A 12448-nucleotide genomic window follows, 5' to 3' on the forward strand; every position below is an offset into this window, starting at 1 on the left:
GTGTAGTGACTTTTAGGGCGTAGTACCAAATTGTTTTACGTAACACCTGGATGTTCACAGCTCCACCAGTAATGCATCAGTGTGCCTGTTTTCCCACTGTCCTCTCCAGCTTTTGTCACTTTCCTTTTTGTCCACTTTGCTAATCTGATAGATATGAGGTGGAACTTTAGAGATCCTTTAATTTGCATTTCTATAATTGTTGAGTAATTTGGAACCTTTTTTCACATGCCTATTGATAGCTTGGATTTCTTCCTTAGAAAATTGCTTGCTCAAAGGGCAGCTAGGTCGAGTAGTGGATAGAGCCCCCCGCCCTGGAATCAGGAAGAACTGAGTTCAAATCTGGCTTCAGACACTTACTAGCTATGTGACCCTAGGCAAATCAGTTAACCCCATTGCCTCCAAAACCCATAACAAATAGAAAAAGAAAATTGCTTATTCAGATCCTTTGACGACTTTATTCCTTGGAGAAGATAGATGCCTTTTCTAATAATTTCCCTTATTGACATATATATGTATCTGTATATATATATATATACACACATACACATATATACACATACATGCATATGTTATGTATGTGTGTATATATTTGGACACAGAAATGGGTAGAGTTGGGGAATGTTTGAGTGCATCAGGGAGGAGAAAGATGTGAACTGAAGAAGAAGGAAAGGCACATGCTGTGAGCTGGGAGGGCCTCAGTGGTCATTTGAACCGGCCCACGCCTTCCTAGGATCTCCTCTTCTACATCCCCATGTACCAAGGAAACAGATGGCGTGTTGGGCATCAAACAGCCTTTCTGTGATTCATAAACTGACCGTGCGTCAGACATGAGGGGTCGCTGCTGGTGGGCCTGAGCCTCACTTAGTCTCCTTGCCATTGTATCCCCCCCAGACATTGGCTTGGATGGATGCCTGGACCAGACTGTGTGCACGGTGATAGACTCTTCCTTTCCTGTGAGACCTCAGAAAATACAAAAGCATTACAGGGGTCTACTTAGGACCTGGGTTTTTTTTTTTTTTTCTTAAAGACCATTTACTTATTTTTAAAAAACAATCTAAAATGCATACTTTTTGTTTTAAATCACTGTCATTTCTGAAGAGAATCTTTTCCCTTTCTGTGCCAGAGAGCCATCTCTTTTAAAAGAATAAAAAAAGAGAGAGGAAAAAATAATTCAGCAAAACTAATCAATACATCCGTGGAGTCTGATGGCATATGTACTATTCTGTTCCCATAGTCTACCACCTCTGCAAAGAATAGAGGATGTATAAAGATCTCTTCTGTGGGGCTGAGGTTGGTCCTCATAATTACCAACATTTTGGGCTTTTATTTGTTCTTTTGTAAACACACCACCACCTCCCCATGGCTTTTCTTTGCCACAAGTAGACTAACTCATTAATTCTTTAAAGTATTCTATTTGATTTCAAAAACTTGGCTAGTGGGACTTCCCAGCTGTCAGTGATGTCACTGCCATGTTACATAAAACTCCCAAACTCTTCTCTCATTTTTACGACTCTCCTACAGCTCCACCAGTAGAAGAGGAGGAGAAGGAGAGGGTTTGGAAGCTGTCCAGGATGAGAGAGGCTGAGTGAAATTTGTTAGAAAAGGAAAATGGGTGAGACCAGGGCAAGGAAGCTGGGTGTGCCTCTGAAGAGGTGCAAGATTTGAAGGGGAAAATGCCCCTGGGGGATTCAAAGCTCCCTCACCCCCGGCTGCCATCATAGCACTTCTCAAGATTCATTGGCTGTAAGAACTACAGGCAATAAACTGTGTAATGGCTGTCTTCCAGACGTGGCCTGATTAGAGTGGTATCTCCAAGAAGGGAAGGCAGAAGGGCTTGGGGGATACCTCTCTGTGCTCCTGGTTATCAGGGAGGATGAAGTATTCCTTTAAAAAACAGGAGAAGGGCTTGAATGTAAAAGCACAGGAGAAAAAGGAGCTGAAAAGGCTGAGGTGACTTGAGTCAGAGGCTGGAGGTGAAAGAAGACGTCCCTGACCCTTGAGGCTGAGGAACAGAGAATGAGGCTCCTGTCTGGGAGGAGGGGGCTGGGTCCTCTGAGGAGGAAGGACAAGGGGCTTCTGGGAGGTGAGAGATAACGCACGCAGCAAACCTCTGAGCAAGAAGGGGCAGGTTGTGGTCGGTTGGTGCCTCTGCTGAGGGCTACTGAGGCAGCCTTGGGTCATTAAATTCAGGGAGCTCCCTGTTACCTCCAGGATCCAATAGAAAACCCCATGTTTGGCGTTCAAGGCTTTTTCTCATCTGCCAGAAGCAGAGCAGTTCATGATGTCTTCCCTTGCCTTAATGATAAGTTCAGTCTACGCAAAAAGGGGCACCCTATGCAGGGGAGCGCAGCTCTGGAGTTGATTTTGGCCAAAAAAGAAGGATCAGTCACTGGGTATAAATGATGGGAACTTTGTGGGGAAAATTTTCATTCAACCTTAGGACTTGTGGAAGAAGGCTGCACATAACCTGATGTGCAGCCGGGTCTTGGAAGGATCAGAGAAATGATAGGGAGGACCCATGGACTGAAATTTGGGGAGGAAGTTAGGAAGAGAGACAGGGATTGTAAGCGTGATTTCGTTGCTATTAGCAAGTGAGGGGGCCCGGCAGATAGGGTGTGGCCTGGAGTCAGGAAGACCTGGGTTCATATCTGGCCTCAGACACTTACTAGTTCTGTGATCCTGGGCAAGCACTTCACCTCTGCTTGCCTCAGTTTCCTCCTCTGTGAAATGGGGATAATAACAGGACCTCCCCACCAGGGTTGTAAAGACCAAATGAGATAATATTTGTAAAGTGCTTCGCACAGTGCCTGGCACATAGTAGGTGCCATGTAAATATTAGCTGTCATTGCTATTAGGTTGCCCCACATGAATGGGAAGCACTGTCTTCTTACCTCTGTCTTATATGTGACTTTTCCTCTTCAAATCCCGGCTTAACCTCCACCTTCGACATGAAGCTCGGCCTGCTCTCCCAAGTACCAGTGACCTCCATCCAAAATGGCGTTGGCTTTAACGGAGCTGTATCTGTTCTTTTTACAGTGGTTCTCTGTCTTCTTGTGTGGGTGCATGGCGGGTGACCCCAGTCATTTGTGTGAGATTCTCCTAAGTGGTGGCTGCCCGTGGAAGGAAGAGACCTTGACCTCCAATTTGCCTCCCCTGGGTGAAGGAGGGCTCTCTCTCTCCCTCCCTCTCTGTTGGTCTGAGGTCTGACGTCTCTGCTGTATCTGAGTCTACCTGACGGCTCCAATTTCTGCTCGCTTTTTGCTTGGATAAGTGGGTTTACTTGCTCATCACTATTTGTTGTGGCCTTTTGTTTACCTAGCATTTGGTGGGAAAGAGTTAAAACTGTGGGAACAAAGTTGGGGTGACTTTCCTCCCTTAAGAGCCATGAGGGAAGTGACTTTTTGTTTTGAACCACAGTTGCCCCCTGGATCAGGGGTGGTTAAATCAAACCCCTGGGGGGCTGAGACAAGAATGGTTTTAACATTTTAAAATAAAGGGTTTTTTTGGAAGGGTATTAAAAGCGTAAAAATTATTCTTCGCTTGAGGGCCGTATGACAAGTGGAGAGCCAGCTTCTGCCCTAGACCATCAGTGTTCAGTTGGGCAGATCTAGAACTCTGGAATTTGCTGACCCCTACTAGGCCTTGCACTCTCAGGTTTGTATTGGTTTTCAATACATTGAATAAAGAAAGAGATCATGTGCTTACTCAATTTTCAACTTACACAAAGCTGGGGCGGGAGGGATAGCTAACAGAATGGATTCAGGGTCCAGAAAGATACTGACAGTGTAGAATGTTGGTCCCAAGATGAGATTGAATAACAAAATTGGGTCCAGGTCACTGTGGCTGCATTTTCAGGGGACAGCGGTAGTACTGGGGCCCTCTCCCTTCCTCACCTTTCCTCAGAGGGCCTTGACATCATCAGGCCAGAGCAGGCCCCTGGGCCGCCTTGAGTGACCCTACACCTTCTGTGGGGGCGGGGAAGGGAGACAGGCAGAGAAATGCTTAGTAATCCTGCCTGTCCTCAGGTCTCAAGGTTAAACCTGGACTAGGAAGATTAGCTCGGATTTCCCTTAGAGTCTAAATGTTGTTTTTATAGACTCTGGTCTCGAATATCCTAGGAGAAGCCTTCTTCGGTGCGCCTGAAATGCAGTTATGTTCTGCTTTAGGAAAATTTAGGAAAACGTCAGAATTTCCACTAGGGATGCTCATTGGACTAGAAGCAGACTTCTCTTGGTTTTCTGTACATATTGAGATAGTCTGGTACAGAGGTGTCAAACTCATTGCTGGACCAGGTGAAAATATAATTGGCAAATGTTTAACAAAAGAAATTGAAATACAGCTTGTTCAATTGTGTCCAACTCTCTGTGACCCCATGGACCACCACCACCCATACTCTCCATGAGATTTTCTTGGCAGTGATAATGGAGTGGTTTGCCATTTCCTTCTTCAGTAGATTGTGGCAAACAGAGGTTAAGTGACTTGCCCAGGGTCACCCAGAGAGGAGGTATCTGAGACTGGATTTGAACGCATGGCTTCCTGAGCCTAGGCCCAGTGCTCTAGCCACCGAGCTGCCCTCCTCAGTAGTACAACACAGATAATGTTAATTTGTGGTTTTCTGTGACAATATGTGGCTGCAGGGGTGGCTTTCTTTTCGACTTTGACACGGTGGCCTACTATATTCACTCTCTCGGAGGGGCAGTTTGGTCCTGGAGTTAGGAGGACTCTTCTAAGACTGCTTGCCTCAGTTTCCTCAACTGGAAAATGGGGATAATAACAGCACCTCTTTCCCAGGCTGGTTGTGAAGATCCAATTAGATTATATTTGTGAAGCCTTAGCACAGTACCTGGCATATAGTAGGGGCTTCATCAATACTTATTCCCTTCCCCACTTTTTCCTTCCTCCCAAGCCAGCCTAGGCTTCAGCCTTGAGCCGTACTGGGCAGCATTTAAGCCCTGTCTGGCCTTACCCTAGCTCCTAGGAGTGGACGGCCCCGCTTCCCATCTTATCGTCAACACTCCTAAGGTCCTAAGCCCTTTGCCACTGGGGACGCTGGGGATGGGAGCAGGCTGCGTGGGCCCGGTGCAGGCGGTCTCCTGGGTGTGGCCTTGGCTTGAAGCCCTGGAACAATCCTAGGGGATGAGTTCAGCCCGGCCCCAGGACCCTGATACTCTCCTGGCTCTGGACACTCGGTGCTCTAAGAGGTCTTGGCGACTTAGCGCAATGAGGTGTCGCTCATTCTGCTTTCAGTTAGACCTCACAGTGTCCCTGTCACCTGGCCATTCACCATGGCGGGGGGCAGGGCTTTGGAAGAGGATTCTCAGCTCCTACTCACCTTGTCCCCATGTTCCAGAGTCAAGCAAAAAGCTGAGGCAAAGTTCTCTTCCTCTTTCTCCCCTTCCTCTCCTCACTGTCCACCTCACCCCTCCTTCTCTCCAGAGCACATCCTCATAGCAGCCTGGATTGAGAGTGGGGAAGGCCTTCTAGGCCTAGCTCTCATTTTACTGATGAGGAAACTGAGACCCAAGAGGTGGTGGGCCTTGTCTAAGGCCCACAAGCAGTAGGGACGAAGGCAGGATTTGGCCCCGCGTCCTCTGGTTGGAAGGCCAGGTCTTTAAAAAAAAAAATCTGAATATGAACGTCCAAAAGGAGTAGTTTCCTTATACACAGGAGGACACTAAAAGGGGATTGTATATGAAACCATCAGTCTTCATTTCATATTGCTTGCTTTTAATTTATTTTTATTTTGCGTTTCTTTTTTAACTTTTGATTTTTCTATTAACAGGTTTTCATTTTTTTCTTCCTCCTACTGCCCCCTAATTGGGGAAAAAAAAACCCCCAAGAAAATCCTTGGAACAAGTTTGCATTCCTAAAGCAAAACCAATTCCTCACTGGCCAAGTCCGGAAATGCCTGTCTCTGGCTGGAGATGGGTACCATGCCTCACATTCTTGTCGGTCATTGCATCTATCAGAGTCTTCAAGCCTTTCAGAACTGTTTCTCTTCACAATATTGCTGTACTCTCGGGCTCTCATTTCAATCTACATCAGTTCCTGCTTTCTAGGATTCTCTGAAATTGTCTCTGGGTATTTCTTCCAGCCCCGTCTCCTCTCTCCTCTGCGTCGGCCTCCTTCCTCTTGTCCTCTCCTTCTCCCAGCTTGTTTTTCTTGTGACTGTCCCCTCGGTGTTATCCTACTTCTCCAACTGCCCCCGGCCCCCTTTCAGCTATCCCTTGTTTCCCTGGTGGGTCTGGTGTATTTCTGCTCCAAGCTCTGTGTGGGTGTGTGTGTATTCAGCCTTCCACTGTCTGGTTCGGGTGAGAATGGAGTCCACTGGTGCCCAGCCTGTCACCTCTTTCTCTCGGCGCTCTTTCTCCCTTCTTTATACTCTTTTCTCTTCTTCACATCTTCAAAATGGAATCACCCCACCCCTGCGCCCACGTCTGTTTTTCTTGTTTAACTGTTGATGCCCTTCAAAGACGTTGAGGTTCTGAAGGAAGGCTTGTTTCTTCTCCCTCTGTTAGAATGCTACCATTATATCGTCCTATATTCCATTCAGCCGTTCGAGTAAATTGACCTTTACAGGTTTCTCTGGGCTCTTGTGTTCACATTGCAGAGCCCCTGCCTAGCTCTGATAGTTTTGTCAGCCATGGTCAAAAGTTCTCTTGTCCATTGAAGGTCCATCCTCCTACCCCTGTCGTAGGACTGTACTCAGCTTTGCCAGGTAAGTTACTCTTTTAAAGAGATTTAATTAATATTTTTCAGTTAATAAAACATTTATTTTCTTCTCTTCCTGCCTTACCCTTACCTCGACTCCATCCGTTGGAAAAAATAAAAACAAAAACAAAAACAAAATCTTTTCAACAAACAAGGGTAGTGAGTACTCTCTGGCTTCACTGTCCAGGTGAGATTGGCTCCATTTTCCCTTTAGGGTTCTCGGGGTATCTCTGAGTGTCTTTGTCCAGTGCTATCAGCTCTAGCCCCAGTTCTGGTGTGTTCTCCTACTCTGACCACCAGTGACTGGGGCCCCGATTCCATTTAACACATTAACATCTGTTACCTTTTGCAAAGGGATATTTACTTAGAAGCTATTACAAAACCTGATATACAAACCTTTCTCCCCAGCACCCTAAAAGTGCACACTTTTATGCCTCTTCGGTCTCTGGAGAAGGTGGGCTCAGAATTCAGGCAAATTTGTGTATGGATTGGTCCCATCACCTTCATGTCTAAATGGGCATGGCAAGGTCAGACTTCATCTCAGCTGCTGCTGAGCTGGATCCTGAAGGTTGCTTCCTGTTCCTGGAGGCCTCGATGCTGAGCTGGCTGTAAAATCCCCACTGAGACCCAACTCCTGTACTCCCAGACCCCAGGATTGTGCAGGAGTTGGAATTTGACATTTGATATCAAAAACTACTATTGGAGAGTCAAGGAGAAATAATTTAAGATCAATCTCTGGCTTCCCTGAAAACCGTGATAAGAAAAAAAAAATGTCCAGACACTATTTTTCAAAAAATCATAAATGAAAGTTACCCAGCTCAATCCAAATCAGAGGACAAAGAATCAACCGATTGCCTCTTGAAAGAAACCTTAAAAAGAAAAATCCCAAAGAGATAGAAAGGTGCTGGGAAGAAATGTTTGTACATCTGTTTTTGTAATAGCTTCTAAGCCAAATGACTTACAGTTTGTGTTAATTTTTTTTTGTCAATCTTTTGATTTTGTTCTGTGTTACCTCTCACTGTCTCATGGAGTCAACATTTTCTGTTTTGTCTATTCTCATAGACCAAAGATTCCATTTCTTGGGTAAGTCTGATCACTTTCTGCTTGAGGTGACTCAATTTCTTTCCGATTCTTTCCTCCTGAGCTTTTATTTCTTCTAGGTATTTGTGTAGTCCTTGTGACAAATCTGTTTTTCCTTGGAGCCTCTGTTTTGGTGTTATTCCTTCCTTGTAGGTTGGGTTGTGGGTCATCTCTGGATCTTTGATAATTCTTTGTTATTATTATGTTCTTTGATTTGTCATTCTCCCCAGTTTTCATTCTTGAATGGGGGCTTGTGCCAGGGCCGGCCTCTGCTTGGTCTTGCCTTGGGCACTGGGTTCTTACACTGACATCTGCCTCTTGGATCTTTGAGGTTCAGGAGCTGAGGAGCCCTGGATCTTGAGGGCTCTCTGTGTCACTTCAGGATTGAACGTGAGGCACCTTTGAGCCCTGGGATTCCCTGGGCTGAGTGGTGTTGTGTCCTCACTGGTCCCTGCTCCTCCCAGCAGCTTCCAAGATCCCTGTTTTGGGTTTCTGGCCATCCTGCTTTCCCTTTTTCAGGAATCCCCCCTGTGCCCGCTGCCTCTAGGTGGAGAACTTTGCAGACTCCATGTGTTTCTGGTGGCTTGTTTGCCTGAGCAGGTGCTGGCTTGGATGGTGGCCCCATCTACCTTTTTCTGAGGGTTTCTTGCCCTTGGCGTTTGCACATTTTGGGCTAGGAAATCAGGTGCTTTTGTTTCATGTTGGATTTCCTGACACATTTGTGATTTGATTTTTGGGTTTTTGCAGGAGGAGCCCTCCACCTGCTTGGCTTCTCTGCAGTGTGGGACGCTGTCTGCTTCCCCCGCTCCACATGGCTTCTGTCCCAGGGCTTTCCCAGTTCTCCCCCTGCCTCATCATTACTCAGTTTTCTTTGCTGGATAATGCCCGTGATATGTGGGTGTCCCCTCCCCCCTGTCCTGGACCCTCTTCTCTTATCTCTCTCAGTTCTCCCTCCTTTGGTGATCTCATGGGTTTAGTTATCTTCTCTAAGCTGATGACTTCCAGATCTATGAATCCAGACCTAATATCTCTCCTTAACTCCATTCTTCCATCATTAACTACCTGGTAATTATAGCCACCTGAATGTCCCGCAGGCATCTGAAACTCAGTGTGTCCAAGAGGGAATTTCTATTTCCTCCCAAACCTCTCTCTCAGATTTTCCTCTTTCTTATCGCTCTCACCAGCATCCTTCTAGTCCCCGAGTTCTGCAGCCTGGGAGCTGTCTTTGCCTCTTCTCTTTTCCTCATTCCCTCCATCCAATCAGGAGTCAAGCTTTGTTTGTTTAACTTTCACAGCTTCTTCCCTTCAGGCACACAGGCTCTGCCTTCATTCAGATCCTTATCACTTCTTGCCTGGGCAGCCTCCTAATCAGCCTCCCTGACTCCCGTGTGTCCTTCATGCAGCCACCACATTAATGTTCCTTAAACCCAGCTCTGAGCATGTCATTCCTGACCTGCCGGCCTGATTGCTCTTCCCCCCAGATGATAGTACCTCTCCTCCTTGTGTGGCTGGTCCCCCATGTCTGGAACAAACTGTCTCCTCACTATTGCTTCATAAACTCTGCTTTGTCTGATGCCTCCTCCTCCATCATCCTCCCCTGCCCCTCCCTCCTCAAGTGACTTTGTATTGGCTTCCTTGGGTAAGTTTGGAATAGATTCGTCTTTGTTAACCTGTGAACGTGTTTTATTCCCCCTCCCTCTACTAGAATGTAAAGCACTTGAAGGAAGGCCCCACTTTGTTTTTATTCTTAGATACTCAGCACTGAACAGAATTCATTATAGGTAGTAGCCACTTGGTAAATGTGTATTTATATTGATTGAAAATGATTTGATTATGCAATCATTGGCTAAAGCGTAATCTTGTTATGTATTTATGCTCTGTTTTGGCTTAAGGATGACCTGTTATGTCTGGCCTTTTGTGGGAAAGCTTTGACATTCACAAATATCAAAATTGATTTTGCGTATTACCAGGTACACATGACATTCACAAGATATCAAAATTGATTATGTATCTTACATGAAAGCCAGAGAAGACTGGACCTCTCTTTTGACTTTGAAGCTGTCAGTTTCCAGTCTAGCCATTTTTAGAAAGGGATTTACTGTCTTCCATACACCAAAGATTTGGGTTTTTTGGTTTTCTGGAGAAGATCGGTATGAAGGGTACTTTGCCTACATCTCCCGTTGTTTCTTCCTGTCAAACTTGGGAGAGTGGGGCTTCAGAAGGATTGGGAAAATGCTCTTAGTGACCACTGGTCACTTTTCTGAAATTATTTTATTTGCAGAATATTGGAGTTGGGAGGAACCTCAAATAGACCCACTTCAACCCAAAGAAAAGCCTCCTGTGTCCCATGCCTGACTGGTAGCCAAGCAACCTTGGAAGAGAGAGCCCAGTGCACCTTGGGGCCCTTATTGGTACGGTTTCCATAGAGCCACCCAAAATCTGCCTTGTGCAGTCTCTTCCTATTTTTTTTTGCATGACAACTTTATTATATATTTAAAAGGATTAGCAAGTTGTACATAAAATATTTTCAGTTTCAAGTGCAATCATCTTTTTTTATTATACAATGTTATGGAAATACTTGTTTTATTCCATAAACTTAGTTATATATATGTATATTATATATATATGCATACATACATATACACATATATATTTAATTTATTTTAAAAATTAATTTATTTTCAGTTTTCAACATTCACTTCCATAAGCTTTTGAGTTTTACATTTTCTCCCCCTCCCTCCCCAAGACGCATCCCTGACAGGCTTACAGATACTTGAGGAGAGTGGTCATGACTCCCCTCAGTTTTCCTTTCTTCGGGACGATCAATCCCAGTTCCTTTAACGGATGCTCTTGTGCTGTGATTCAAGGCTCTCCTTTATTCTGGCTGCCCTCTTCCAGGTGCTTGGCCGGGTGTCACGGCTCTTCCTAAAAGGTTGTTGCCCACAGCGGAAGTCAGCATCCCAGAGTTGATCTCACCAGGATGGACTTCAGCAGGGCCCTGGACACAGTGCCTGTTTAAAAAATGGCTACTGGTGTTGGTTGGGATTCCACCACTTTCATTTCTAAATTTATTCCTCCCCTTACCTCTCCGCAGCCCTGCCTTGGAACAGATTGAAAAAGAAAGAAGAAAAAAGTGCTTCAGTCAGACCAGCCATCATATCCATGGCATCTGCTGGGAGAAGCCGGGCAGCTCTTCAGAGAGAGGAGGGAGGGCCATGCGCCATCTTAGTTCTTCTCTAGGGCTGAGTTCGGCTGGTGTCAGTTTCACGTTATCGTTCTTTCCATTTGTGTTGTCGTCATTGTGTCTATGATTTTCTTGGCCCTCCTCAAGTCACTCAGCATCAGTTCATCTGAGTCTACCATGCTTGTCCCAAAGCCTCGTGTTCATTTCTTATGAAGCGATAACGTTACATTCTCTTCATGTACAGTGGGCTGTCTCATCATTCCCTAATGGATAGGCATCTGCTTTGGTTCCTTTCTTTTTCTAACCACAGAAAATGCTGCTGTGGATGTTCCCGGCATCATGTGACCTACCTCCTTGGGCTCTGTGCCTAGCAGTGGTATCTCTGAATAAAAGGGCCTGGGTGTTTGGGTGGTTTGTTCACTTTTTTTTCCTTAATATGATTCCATTTTTTTTTTTTTGCCAGAATGGTTGGGCCCGTTCATAGCTTCCCCAGCAGATGCATGTTCCTGTCTTCCTTGAGCCTCAGCAACGCTGGCCCCGTTTTTTGTCATTTTTGCCAGTTTGCTGGTAGTGAGTTAGAGTTGCTGGATATTTCTCTTATTTTTAGTGATTTTTTTTTGGGTAAGGCGATTGGGGTTAAGTGACTTGCTCAGGGTCACACAGCTAGTAAGTGTCAAGTATCTGAAGCTGGATTTGAACTCAGGTCCTCCTGACTCCAAGGCCAGAGCTCTATCCACTGCGTCACCTAGCCGCCCCTATTTTTAGTGATTTTGAGCAATCTTTCGTTCAGTTGTTAATAGTTTTGTGGCTCATTGGTTCATTTCGTTGACCACTTGTCTGCTGGGGCGTGGCTCTGAGCCTGGTAGATTTGTGTGGTTCCCTGTTGATCCTGGATCATCCCCTTAACAGGGGAATTTGATGCCAACATGGTGCTTTCCTCTGGTCAGTTACCTTGCTTATCCTCCACTAACTAGGTCTCTCTTAATAGAGTCACTGACAGCATCAGGGCTGCCATAGAACCCAGCTGTCTCATTGAGCTTGCAGCCTGCTCCAGCCTCCGGGTCATTCCTTCCCCATTGTGGCCCTGTGGAGTTTCTTGGAGCCCTCGGGAGGGGTCTCCCCTTTGCTTCCTTCACTCCCTAGCATTTGTCTCCCAGGTGTGCCATCATGGCTTGCTGCCACTTACATTTTAGTAAGGCCTTTGAAGGTCTAGCACTGGCATTCAAGACTTTGTAGCCCAACTGCTCAGCACAGGGCTTTCCACACTGGAAGCCCTGAGTACATAGTCATGAAAAGAATGAATGGATGGATGGATGGATGGATGGATGGATGGATAGATAGATGGATAGATGGGTGGATAGATGAATGGATGGATGAATAGATGAATAGATGGATAGATGGATGGATGGATAGATAGATGGGTGGATGGATGGATGAATAGATGGGTGGATGGATGGATAGATGGGTGGATGG

At 45.8% G+C, this 12448-nt stretch overlaps 1 protein-coding gene across 4 annotated transcripts in view; it reads left to right on the top strand.

The window, feature by feature from the left end:
* Positions 1-12448, top strand: part of BBS9 (Bardet-Biedl syndrome 9) — a 364177-nt gene that overhangs the window by 1151 nt on the left and 350578 nt on the right. Inside the window, exon 1 of one of the 4 annotated variants that reach the window (XM_027863822.1) lies at positions 6689-6718. The exons of the other annotated variants lie outside the window; for them this stretch is intronic. The gene's annotated coding sequence lies outside the window, so the exon portion shown is untranslated. Of the gene's footprint in view, positions 1-6688; positions 6719-12448 lie in introns of those variants that run through there. 4 annotated transcript variants of the gene reach the window in all.

Source organism: Vombatus ursinus, unplaced genomic scaffold (genome assembly GCF_900497805.2).
Source record: "Vombatus ursinus unplaced genomic scaffold, bare-nosed wombat genome assembly UNPS02014773.1, whole genome shotgun sequence".
Lineage (NCBI taxonomy): Eukaryota > Metazoa > Chordata > Mammalia > Diprotodontia > Vombatidae > Vombatus > Vombatus ursinus.